General features: G+C 35.4%; 2 protein-coding genes across 4 annotated transcripts in view; one reads left to right on the forward strand and one right to left on the reverse strand.

The window, feature by feature from the left end:
• The window catches only part of LOC128878797 (uncharacterized), a 128523-nt gene that overhangs the window by 20192 nt on the left and 96684 nt on the right, over nt 1-11647 (forward strand). The window lies entirely within an intron of this gene.
• LOC128878798 (calexcitin-2) overlaps nt 1-11647 on the reverse strand; it is a 75501-nt gene that overhangs the window by 15947 nt on the left and 47907 nt on the right. The window lies entirely within an intron of this gene.

The raw sequence follows: 11647 nt of genomic DNA on the forward strand, positions 1-11647 counted from the left end.
TTTTCATTGTCATTTGCTATGTATTATATACAACTAATACCAAATATGCAATATCTCTCTCAAAAGCGTACAGATGTATGGATGTTTCCATGTAAATGTAAAAAGCGAAACAGATTTACTGTAAATTCCCTGTATGACGTCAGTCCAGCGCCTGAAAGTGTCAAACCATATTTTATCTTGACGAACATCACCGTTTCCTTCACACTTTAAAAATTAACACATTTTCGATCGCTGAATTCACATCACTTCAAATTCTATTCCTGGTTATGAAAAAGTTGCGAAAATCTTTTTATTTTATACGCTACATATTTACAACATTGATATTTCGAAACATATTTTGTCATTTTTATCTTCGCCATAACGATACAAATTGTCCAGTTTCAAAATTGCAGTTCAAAGTTACAGTCAGTCCCGTGAGTATTCCTACCCCCTATATTTACTGAAGAAACTTGTCTAATTTAAATGAATGCTTCATGTTTCCAAATAAATTTGTAATTGTAAATATACAGGATGTCTCATGCAACTGGAACAAGATGTACCTCTTAAACGGTTAGAAATAGAAAAGAACGGTATGAGTGAAAGCTAAATGATTTCAGATGGCGCATAACATGTAATTAATTTTATGCACTTTTGTAACATGAGTGCATCAGAAAAATGCAACTCCACTTCTTTTTCTAAATGGAAACCTACATTTCTGACGACACAGGTCGATGGAGTTTCTTGTGCTTTACAAAAAAGTATTGACATACTTATGCTCTAAACTTGTTCGTTAGGAAGTTGTTGACAGGAATAGTGCGAATATCTTTTTACCATCAATAATTTCCTAACGAACAAGTTTAGGGCATAAGTATGTTAATACTTTTTTGTAGAGTACAAGAAACTGTATCGATCTGTGTCGTCAAAAATATAGATTTCCATTTAAAAAAAAAGCGCAGTCGCATTTTTCTGATGCACCGATGCATAAAAGTTTATTAAACTAGTTGCATGTTATACACCATCCGAGAAACCATTTAACTTTCACTCATAACATTCTTTTCTATTCTCAGCCATTTAGAAGATACAGTTGTGTGGTACACCCTGTATACACAAGTGAAGTTTCATCGTCATTTGCTATGTATATACACAACTATTACCAAATATCCAATATCTCTTCCAAAAACGTCCAAATGTAAACAAACACTTCTTTCTAGTCCTATTTTACCTGCAGTTTTATCCACCTACTCAATAATTAATTTTGCTCCATCTCCCACAAGCTGCAATCTCGATAAAAAAAATGCTCGGAAAGGTTATTAGAGATCTTACCTTTTGCTTCAAACGTGGGTGACTGAAGCATTGGTGAGAGGCGAGTCTTTATATAATAAGATTTAAAGGTCTTTCCCTGCTCAAGATAATACGCATATTTGAATAACTAATGACGCACATTTCGCCGTAATTCCATAATAGGACAGTAGATGTAATTTAAGATATCCGCAAACATCAGAATTGTATTGTTGGGCGAACGACGCTACAAATCAGGATAAACTGTACACGAGGGAATTAAAAATTCATCCGAACGCGCCTTTCGTTGTGTCATCATCGTCAATAATAAACGATTTCATGGAAATTTCGTGATTTATCGTGTCGATTTCGCCACTGATTGAAACATTAGCATATACGATCTTACGCAATGGTTTTGTCTCGTGGATGCACGTGGATCGTGTCGGAACATCTGAAGCGTGTAAAATAATCTATGTTTATCGTGGAATTATCTAAATAAACAGCGGAAAATTGAAGTATCTGTTTCAGAATGTAACGGGTTGATGGTTCGCGACAGTGTAATCTTTCCTAAGTTGCTACGCTTGTTTTCTTATCTGATTGTTCGTTTACAATGAACATTGTGCAGTATGATTCGTAACAGGTGGAAATTCAGTAACTGAACGCCATCTGATAAGAAAGAAATGTTGCCACTTTTGTTAGAATTAGTTTTTTTTTTCTTGATCTATGCTTCAGGTCGAAGTTTACGTAATCTAGACATTATCGATTAAATTATGTTGCCATCTTTGTTAGAATTACTTTCTTTTTCTATGCTCCAGGTCGAAATTTAAATAATCTAGACATTATCGATTAAATTATGTTGCATACTTAATTTAAAATATTTTTAATTGAAAGTAATGATTATGTTGCCATCTTTGTTAGAATTAGTTTCTTTTTCTTGATCTATGCTCCAGATCGAAATTTAAGTAATCCAGACATTGTCGATTACATTATGTTGCATGTTTTTATTGAAAATATTTTTAATTGAAAGTAATGATTAAGCTTGCTATAAACTTCTAGCAAATATAAAGCAGGCTTTGTTGGACTCCATTGCTGATAAATCCATTTGACCAATCTAGGACAAAACGCCAGGTACGACGTACTTTCAATATTTATAAAAGTTAAATTCTTCATTTTGCAGACGGCGAGACATTGGCATAATTGATCGCTTAAAAACGGAGCCAATAGGGTTTATTTTCACGTTATTGTGAGAATTCTCCGAATAGCAACACGATGAATATAAAATAGTATATGAAGTAACCTCTTCGAGAGCTATTGATGGATTCAGAACAAGTTCTCCCCCCTGTGAAGATTTTTATATGGAATATTAATAAGATATTCTCCTCAATTTTCCCTAATTTGTCTTCATAAAATTCACTATAAACGCGTAGACGTCCTTACATGCACCATTTCCTTACTTTACGATAATTTTCCATTCTCTACATCCCTTTTAAAGATTTTATTAACCCTTGAAAATGGCACAGAACCACGATAGAGAAAAAAAAGCGAATGTTAATTCGATAAACTCGCGTCAAACACCGAGAAAGTACAGTTATTTACCCACCCATTCCCATTGGAGATCCGCGGAGCGGAACGAAATACGCTCCTTTTATTCCACGTCCCTTCAATTTCACTGAATTTTCACGTATTCACGTTTTCCAAACTCGGCTCGAATAAAACAGTAATTAATTTCGACTTCGTATAATACGCGGTACTATCTGTCATCGAACGAGTAACAACCAGTAAACGAATGAATACAATGGCCGCTGTTATTAATAGACCAGAAAAAGTAACGATCGCGTCGTACAATGGAGTGTTATTATTCTCACCTTAATCTACAATAAATAAGAAGTAATAACACGTAATCATCGGTGATAACAATCGCTACGAGGGAGCCAGTTACGAGAAAGAGTCGACGGCGTTTGTAATCGTCTGCGGTATCGTTACGCGTCAAGGTGAATGTTGACGTCAATCTTTAGATCAGTTAATGTTGGGGAGTAATCCAATTCGTTCCTCGATTCGGTCGGTCAACGTCGTTAACGAGGCCAGATGGGCATTACAACTAATCGGGAATATTAATCACGAGAATATCCAAGATCCCTCAATGAAAGTAGGCTAGCCTTACGTAGTCGCATTGTAGACAGTCTTGCTTTACGTAGGTTCGCTTTACGTCGTTTCGCTTTACGTAGTGTCGTTTTGTTTAGTCTAAATTTATGTAATTTCACTTCTTGTAATTTTTGGTTTATGTAGTGTTGCTTTCTGTAGTCTAACTTTATGTATTTTCGCTTTACGTAGTCTCGCTTTGCATACTTTCGCTTTACGTCGTTTTACTTTACCTAGTTTTCATACTATACAACTTTTATCTAACCAGTTTCGTTTTACCTGTTATCAAATTCATGCTACTGTGCAATCTAGATATACGTATTCTATACTGTTCTCCGAATTTCGGCCAGAATTCTCGACTGAAATTTGAAAAAATCTTAACTCTTGATCAGGTAATCTGATTTCAATTATAAAAACGGGAAAATGTGTATCCTTACTTGAAGAATTTTTAAAAATATAAACATACCGAAAGAGTATATTTTTTACTTCATTTTCGCGAAAAAATATATACAAATCTGCAAATTTCTAAAATTCTTAACTCTCTTAATAATGAATATTTTGGATCGAAACTTTTTTTCCTTGTAGATCTCAATCAACCTTATGAAAAACATACAGAAAGTTTTTCTCTAAAGTAAAAACTCAATTTTTTAAAAATGAAAGAATAATTTGTTCAAAAATTCACAAGGGGGTGATTTTTGGTAAAAATCTAAAATAGTCTACTAAAATTATTTTTCACTTCCTCGGTCAAAATGGCGCACATTTCGTTAAATAACATATAGTACCAACTTCTGTTATCTTTGAAAAAAGAGATTTCTAAAGAAAATCAGAAAAGTATTATAAAAAAAGCGATCCTTCTAAAAAAATATTTTCCACAAAATATTGTACATCTCGATGTACTCGAACTATCCTAAAATCGGACGAAGGTCATCATTTAAGAAGGACCAGTACTCCGAAGCCCGAGGGGTTGGTTTTTAGGGGTTTTCTCACGACGAAATCAATTGTCCATTTCAAGTGCTTCAATTAGATTACTCAGGCAAGGAACGTGCCAAAGTAATACTGACAATGACTCGCAGGACGTTCCTGATTCGAGATCGTACACGACACACCGTCGTGTAATTTGTTAATAAGTCAATTATTACGAAGTCTGTCGGACGACCATCGTCCATTCGTGTACATAGTTTGCCTCTAACTCCCGTCTGAATTAATAGCGTCGCTAAATAGTTAGCAGCCAATATGCTAGGACTTGGGACAGTGGAAGCAGTGTTCCAAAATGCCTTCATAATTCACGTCGACGCCTAACTGAAATATAATGGTACGTCGATGACTGCATGAAAACAACACTGAAAGTTAAGGGATGATAATCTAGGGACCAGTGCAATGAACGGAGGTAATGACGATTATATGCAGTTTCTTTCCGGTACAGACTTTCCTGTAGATTAAAATTTAGATTCCCTGTTGGATTTATTTATAGACCTCGAAAACGTTTTTATCGATCAGTAAGTACATTTTTTAAAAGTTTAATGGAAAAGCCTTTTAAATGACGTTATAACCGGTTGATGAACGACGTAACTCGTAATAGCTTTTACGCAAGTAATGGCTCTTTCCATATATATATAAAAAACAGATTTATTGTAAATTCCACGTATGACGTCAGTCCAGCGTCTGAAAGTGTCAAACCATATTTTATCTTGTCGAAAATCACCGTCTCTTTCACACTTTAAAAATCAACACATTTAAAATCGCTGAATTCACGTCACTTTAAATTCTATTCCTGGTTATGAAAAAGTTGTGAAAATCCTTTTATTTTAGACTATATATTTACAATTATATATTTACATCTTATATATTTACACATTGATATTTCGAAACATATTTTGTCATTTTTATCTTCATCCTAACGATACAAATTCGCGATGTCCAGGTTCGAAATTGTAATATTGTTGTTAATACTCGGTACTAGAAACGTAAAATATCGTAGATAATAATATTAACATAAAATAAACGTAAATATTAATAACAAAAAAGAAACTTGTCTAATTTAAATGGATGCTTTATGTTTCCAAATAAATTTGTAATTGTAAATATACAGGGTGTCCCATGCAATTGGAACAGGCTGTATCTTCAAAATAATTGGGAATAGAAAAGAATGTTAGAAGTGAAAGTTAAATGGTTTTGAATGGTGCATAATATGCAACTAATTTTATGCAGTTTTGTGCATCGGTGCATCAGAAAAATGCAACTACACTTTTTTTTTAAATGGAAATTTATATTTTTAATTGCACAGATGGATTCAGTTTCTTGTTCTCTACAAAAGAGTATTAAAATACTTATGCTCTAAACTTGTTCGTTAGGAAATTATTGACAGAAATAGTGCGGATATCTCTTTTTACCATCAATAACTTCCTAACGCACAAGTTTAGAGCATAAGTATGTTAATACTTTTTTGTAGAGCACAAAAAACTACATCAATTTGTGTCGTAAAAAATATAGATTTCCGTTAAAAAAAAAAGTGTAGTTGCATTTTTCTGATGCACCGATGCACAAAATTGCATAAAATTCGTTGCATGTTATGCACCATCTGAAACTATTTAACTTTCACTCATAACATTCTTTTCTATTCCCAACCGTTGAAGAGGTACATCCTGTTCCTATTGCGTGAGACACCTTGTATACATGTATGAAGTTTATTGATATACAGATTTATAATGCAAAATTGATTTGGAAACATGAAGCCTATCTTTAACTATAAAAATTGCTTCAATAGATGTGACATAGAGTGTGCGAATACTTATAAAACTGGCTGTATATTTTCTGTTAAAGCTCACATTTTATTATCGATATTTGAAATATTATCTAAACTAAAATATAAATTAAACTACACTACTAAACTACATCCGCTCCGATTGCTATCAGAGGTCAACCATAATCGTACCCACCGCGAGCGAATGAATTTCCGAAATACTAACGGATAGAAAAGAAAAAAATGCGCGGGCAAATTCCGCGACAGCGGGAAATGAAGTTTTCACTGAAAACTTTTAACGGTTATCGCAAACCGATAAAAGCTTTTTTTGTCCGCGGACTGGTGCCGCGTAGCGGTCCGCGGAGAAAAACGGGCCGCGGCGGGAAAAGGGAACGATAAATTATTGCGCCCCCGAAATTCGGCGGGCTTCAGTGCGATAACGGGGCCGCACAATATGGTGACGCGACACAAAGATCTGGAGTAAAGCTTTAAGTCCATTGTTTCAGCTAACACTATGAACGACCTCGATTCACTTGCGAAATACACGCGAGACGCAGGCGTCTACCTCCGAAGCCTCGTTATCTCCTACTGCCAATATATCAAGCTGCCGATACTCTTAATATTGGCCGGCCTTGACAGAAACGCACTGTGTTTCGACGAAGAAACGAGTTGCTCGCAACAAGTGTCGCGAAAATGTGCCGCTGGCTGCGAACTTTATCGATCCTAAACTTGTCGCGGTTCGCGCTTTTTGTCTCTCTGGCCTACATCTATTACCTCTGGTCAGATCTCGCCTTATTACGCGGACAATCGATGCTTTCCGTAGAACGTTTGAAAGTTTAGAGTAGTTTGGACGGCGTAGACGTGACGTTTCTAAACTTTAGTCAAGTTATGGTGATTATTGAGGATGTTTGACGTATTCATATTTTTTTATATGTATACGAATGAAGAACAGAAATTTTAATTAAAATATGTCGTTTCTTTTAAATATTTTAATTTGCATTTTAATTTTTATATTTTGTACACGTATGCATTTGTTCATATTCTTGTATATTAATGATGATTTAGAAACTATCGAAGAAGTCTATCTTCGTTATGAATATTTATATGAATAAGCTTATACATGTATATATTTATATATACATCAACGTATTTACACAAACATACAATTACTTTAAACAAAATTTTCTGAATAGGCATAGAGAGTACGAATATTTATGGGACTGACTGTACATGAATTCATAGAATGAATAGAAAACTCCATTTTTGAAAAATATGATAGTTCTATAACAATTAAAAGTATAAATTGAATAGAAAATTCCATGTTTGAAAAATATGATAGTTCTATGAGAATTGAAAGTATAAAAAGGAAGAGAAAATTGCAAATGAAAAGGGATAGAAAACTTGATTGTACATGAACAACAGAAATTTGAAGTATATCTTTTCTTCTAAATGTTTTAATGTGTATTTTATTTTTTATATTTTGTTTATTTACGTATTTATCCATATCTTCGAATAATTCTACATATTTAGTAATGTCTTGGAAACAAAAAAAAAGATAAAAAGGTTTGTAAAATACATAGAACTAATAATTGAATAATAAATAACAGAGTTAGAATGCTGATAGCCAGTGCAAGGATTATCGATAAAATGAAATTCAAGGTTGTTTGGGATTTTTCTATAACTCCTCCCACTTTCGTCGAGTCTAGATGAAACTTTGTGTAGTTATTCGGATATTAAAGGAAGATGAACAAAACTGCGGGCGAAGTTCGAAAACGTTGACATGTTCTCCTTCGCAGCACTCATGAAAGTCATGCTGACACGAAAACTTCACAGCGACCTTATTTGCCTACCACCTAAGTTCAAGCCTTCTATTCACACCAGATCCTCGAACTTCACTGCAATCTAGGGTCGATCAATCGATTAGAATAAACATTTCATATTTAAATAGTCAATTACTTTTAATATATATTTAGCAATTTTCTATTCCTTGCTATATTTTTAGTTGTCATAGAACTATCATATTTTTCAAACATAGAATTTTCCATTTATTTTCTATTTTTATTTGTCATAGAACTATCATATTTTTCAAACACAGAATTTTCTATTCGATTCAATATATATTTGATTGTCAGAGAACTATCACATTTTCAAAAATGGAGTTTTCTATTTATTTTCTATTTTTTATTGTCACAGAACTATCATTCTTCAGTAGGTAATATATGAAATGTCCAATTTTATAGACAAAATATAAACATATTTTGGTTATAAATTAACTTTATTAATCAAAATAAGCACCAACAAATCACTGACACTTTAACATTTAACATTTAATTAAAAAAATTAATATTGAACGTCTGGTACGAGAACTCGAATTCAGCAGAAAACATCTCACGTTTAAATTCCCCTTCCTTTTCATCTTAAAATTCAAAAGAAGAATACCTTCCGTCTCGAAATTCTACTTATGATAAATTCCGTGCATCGTGTAGGTTAATGAAAATGGTGTACAAGGGAAGGGTGCATTAGCGAAGCGTTATCGCGATGCAAGTCGTTCGTGCATTTTTCATGCAAGTGCCATAAAAAAAAAATATATATGGATAATGGAAAGCAGTTCGAGATGTTACGAGCGATGCTACATAGAAAGTTCCTTACGACGAACATTAATCTCGGCCGTACATTCGTCGATAAAAATATGTTCCATGCGATGGTTCCGCAATAAATCTTTTCGTATCTGATTGCCTGAATTCATGTTCCGTTGCAATTCATGCCTCAATAATTTCAATCATTCCGCGGAAGAAACGAAAGTCACGAGAGAATTTTGCGAATGGATTTTTCGTATTTCTCTACGCCGATGGAGAAAAAAAAGAAGCGTTTTTGTATTCATTTCACGGGTTTCAAAATTCTGGTCAAATAAAAATCGACCGCGTTTTTTAGTTGAGGGTGTATTGAAATTTTTGAATTTTTGTACTGTCACCTGAAAATATTCCGATTAAATATTACTTCAATGTCGTACAAATGGCTCAAGAATTTCATTCTGAGTTAACTTTATGGTTTATCGCTGCGATTCCTGGATTAAGATATTCCTTGTAGGTGCAGTGAAAGTAATCTTGTTTTAATTACGGCCGCGAGTTGCGCACGAACCTGAAGTTGCAAAATGTTCGTTTAACCATTAGCATCCGTATTATCTAACAAGAAAGTAAACTTGGTCCCCTCGCTATTATTTTTAGTTAACCGCGAAGACCGTGTTATACGCGACGGAATTACGCGGCCGTTGTAAAGTGAAATTCGTTAATTCGCGAAACGCGTCTCAGTTAACCACGCGATTCCCCGCGAATAATAGTAATTGCCTGAAGTGCATAATGAGGGACCGTTTAAAGCTTCGAATGCTCGGACAGAGAAATGACTAACCAATTACAGACGAGTCTGAAACGTGTCTGCGCGATCTTGAATTATTTCTACGAGTGGAAGCTCTATTTTTACCTCGCGATTATCTTCGGAGTCAATTAAATGCCTGACTCTTTTTATTCGTGGTATAATTCGAGAGAGAGAAATTTTTAGGGAGACTCGATGTTATGTTTCAGGATGAAGAATAGAAATAGATCGAAATACTGTACAGAAATTAAATATCGATGGGTACGATCTTTAATTCCATGTATTTTACTGTTTCGAATAAAATACAGTATTGTCTCGAAATAAGCAACTCGGTCGGGACCGACGAGTTGTTTATTTCGAAACAGGTGTGCCGATTTCATAGACTGGAACACTCGATATTCGCGTTTATATGAATCCGACGCCAACGCTATTCCAGTGACCCGAAACCTTTGGAAAACGTTTGATAACGTACTGAACACGTAGAATTGCACTAAATTTCATTCGTATTATACCCTATGACGGAAATTTATGACCAACTTTTTTCTCACTTGCTTAAAACGTGATTTCTATGCAAACGGTGGTCGAATTTAATATGGATAATATTTTTATTTGTTGCCTGGTGAGAATTATAATTGAATCGAGATGAACAGAGTAATATTAGTGGACGAAATGGATAATATGGATAATATTTTTATTTGTTGTCTGATGAGAATTATAATTGAACTGAGACGAATGGAGTGAACGAAAAGTAGTTAGGTCTGGGTTATTACTGGAGACAGTATTTTTATTTGTTGTCTGATGAGAATTACAATTGAACTGAGATGAATAGAGTGAACGAAAAGTGATTAGGTCTGGATTATAAACGAAGATAATATTTTTATTTGTTGCCTAATGAGTTATAATGGAACTGAGATGAATGGACTGGACGAAAAGTGGTTAGGTCTGGGTTATTAATAGAGACAGTATTTTTATTTGTTGTCTGATGAGAATTATAATTGTACTGAGATGAAGAGATTAGACGAAAACAGGTAACACTGTGACACTAATTCCTTCTGTGGAAAGTGTACTCCAAGAAACATATTTTACGTTATCTTCGTATTACACTTCAGGGGTGAAGAATAGAAATACACTGACGGACAAAATTAAGGGACACTTTTTTAAAACGTCATATCTATGGGTGTTTTCAACCGATTTTGGAGAAACTTCGTGAGGAGTAGTTTTGAAGTGTCCTCTAAATGTGCGCAAAGTTGCATTGGCGAGGGTTGACAGGAAGGGGTTAAGTCACCCCCGTAAAGAGGGGCACGTCGAAAAACGCCACTTCTGAAGAGGCCAGGGGTGACGGAAGGGGTTAAAAAAATCAAAAAAACCTTTAAGGCGACCCTCCTCGATACCCTCAACAAAATGCACCCCTCAAAATCTCTCTCGGGCAAACCCACCCCTTACAACACCCCACCCCCTCCAAAATCCACAATTTTTGGACTTCAGTTCCGAATTTGGGCTCAATGCATTCCCTGGAATCTCCTGATCCAGGAAATGCCAACGCCCACGCCGTGCGCCCCATAGGCACCCCTTGAAAGGATGGAACAGTTCGCCACTTTTCAACACCCTTCGTAAGGGAGCACTCCCACACCTCGAAGGGCGGTGAAATTCACCATGTTTATTCACGGTACGTTAAGGATCAATGTCATTTAAAGCTCGTTTCGAAAACTGCCCCTGGAGCTGAACAGGGTGGCCCAGAGTTAGGGGTGGTCCACCCACAGGTGTAGGGGTTGGAACGATGTTTCGTTGCGTGGAACACATGTGATACGGTCCAAGGCATTGGAGTGACACAGTTTTGATGTCTTTTCCCCGCGTGGATAGCATTAAAATACGAAAATGACGTTTTTTTGTTGGAAAACCCACCCGCGAGTTTAGGCCTGTGTACCAGGGGAATGAGTAACCCCACGTCAACGCCGTTCGTGGAATCGGACGCGCGAATGCTTTATTAACAGATCCCCAGAAATTCGGATATTTTAAATCACGCTTTCATTATCAAATCGGAGTAGATTTGAAAGAGTATTAAGTGGGCCGGACGGAGCCGGCATACAGAAGTGGAGCGAGGGCCTGCAGCCGTACGTGGTCAGACCAGACCGGATTCCAATT

The sequence above is a fragment of the Hylaeus volcanicus genome, chromosome 6 (assembly GCF_026283585.1).
Source record: "Hylaeus volcanicus isolate JK05 chromosome 6, UHH_iyHylVolc1.0_haploid, whole genome shotgun sequence".
NCBI lineage: Eukaryota > Metazoa > Arthropoda > Insecta > Hymenoptera > Colletidae > Hylaeus > Hylaeus volcanicus.